General features: G+C 57.0%; 1 non-coding gene across 1 annotated transcript; it reads right to left on the reverse strand.

Moving 5' to 3' along the window:
* TRNAY-GUA lies at positions 561 to 650 on the reverse strand. Its single transcript is given in 2 exon segments — positions 561 to 596; positions 614 to 650. It is a non-coding gene; the product is annotated as a tRNA-Tyr (tRNA).

Consider the following 1,964-nt stretch of genomic DNA (forward strand, 5'->3'; position numbering starts at 1 on the left):
CTGCCCCAAGAGATGGCTGGGAAGGTTTTCTGTCTCCCCAAGTCTGCACCTGCAGAGACTATATGAAAGGGACAGAGAGAAAGTGGTTGGGAGGTTGAAAGACTGTGACTGGGAGAAACAGAGACTGTGACCTTCCTTGGGGGACAGAGCTGGGGACTGAGACGCCATTGAGGGGGTTTCAGGAAGGGTGCCCCGCTGTCCCTGACTCTGTGTTGGCCTGGGTGCTTGTCGGCCTCGCTCCAGGGCTTTTGGAGCACAGCTGCCGTTTGGTGGGCCTGGGCGGGAGTGGGGGAAGGGTGGGAGTGGGAAAGCGAATAAAAGCAGAGGGCTCGGCCCGCAGCGGAGGCCACCGCGCTGTGGGCCTGTGTGCGGCCTGCAGGCAGGAGGTGGCCCAGGCGAGACCCCAGGCCACGGCCAACGCGGGGCTGTGAGGGTGTCCCCGAAAGGCTTTCCCGCCTCTGGCCAAGAAGAAAGGACGCTGCGCAGCCGCAGGGTGTCGGGCGGGGCAGAGGCGCCGGTGGCGGGGTGCCTTTCCGTGGGGCGCAAAAGCAACCAGCACCTCCTTCGAGCCGGAATCGAACCAGCGACCTAAGGATGACCACACGTGTCGGATCTACAGTCCTCCGCTCTACCAGCTGAGCTATCGAAGGGTGCGCGCCACCAAGCGGCCGGGGACCTTACTTTCTCCGGAAATGCCGCAACACCTCACTGGGACGCCCGAGGTGAGACCGTCCGGCTTGGTCGGAAGCCCCTTTGAAGAGACCGGTGCGCTCACCGCCAGGGCGCCGGGTGAGGGTGCGAGGACCCGGCAATCCTGCGGGGTGGCTGCGGCCCGGGCGTGGTGGTGGCCGGCATCCGGGCGCCGAGTTTCAAGATGCCTCGTTTCCTCTCCGCCGTCCCTCTTTCTACAAGTGGGGACCGCGGCCTGAAAGCGGGGAAGAGGGCTAGGGGAGAGGCTTCGAGAAATGGATGATGCGCGCGTGGGGTGCGGGAGGCCGGGTCGAGAGGGGCACCGGGGAGCCGGCTGCCAAACGCCTAGCCAGCCACCTGGTGCTCTTTAAGTGCCGTCAGTTCAAACTACTCCTTTGGTCAAAATGGTATTATTTGCTGTGGCACGTTGTGCCACCCTTCAAAGCCAGTATCATCTTGCCTGCATTCTGCAGGTTTCCTATGGATCTCCCTGCTTTCGCTCGGCCACCTTTACAGCCAGAATGATTTTCTCTCCTTTACTAGGGGAGTTGTGGAAGAGGGGTGGGGGTGGGGTGTGGAGGGTTTAGATGAAGCTGCCTCTCTTCTGGAAACTTCTGGTTCACTCAGACTTGAACCCTTACAAAGGTCTACAACGACCTTCCCTCAGTTCTTGTCCCCACGCAGTCACCTCTCTCAGTCTCGGTGCCATTCATAAACTTTGGTCTGTACTCAGGACCTTCTTGCTATTCTCCAGACACTGCTCCAACTGACCTTTTGCTAGGGATGCTCTTCCCAGACAGCCCTATGCCCATCCCCCTCCTCCCTCCAGTCTGCTCACATTGTCACCTTCTCCAGAGAGCCTCCCCTGACTACCGAAATCAACACAGCAACCTGCCTCCTTATAGCAGTTCCGCATCTCCTTTCCTTCCTCGTTTTTTTCTTTCTTCATAGCTGTTAACATCTAACATACTAATTAATTTGCCCACGGTGTCTATTGTCAGTTTTCTCCCACCTCCACACCCCTTTCTCTAACTAAAATATGACGTCTAAAACATTTTGCCTTACACCTGAAACTAACACAACGTTGTAAACAACTATATTTCAATTAAAAATAATTTTTAAACGTCCTCTCTGAGTAAGTCCAACACCTAACACAGGCCCCTGTCATACTTTTTCTTTCTTTCTTTTTTTGTCCGCGCTATGCTGCATTTCAGTTCCCTGGCCAGGGTAACCCGTGCCCCCCCGCCCCTGGAATTGGGCGCTCAGAGTCTTAA

Source organism: Capra hircus, chromosome 21, assembly GCF_001704415.2.
Source record: "Capra hircus breed San Clemente chromosome 21, ASM170441v1, whole genome shotgun sequence".
Taxonomy (NCBI): Eukaryota; Metazoa; Chordata; class Mammalia; order Artiodactyla; family Bovidae; genus Capra; species Capra hircus.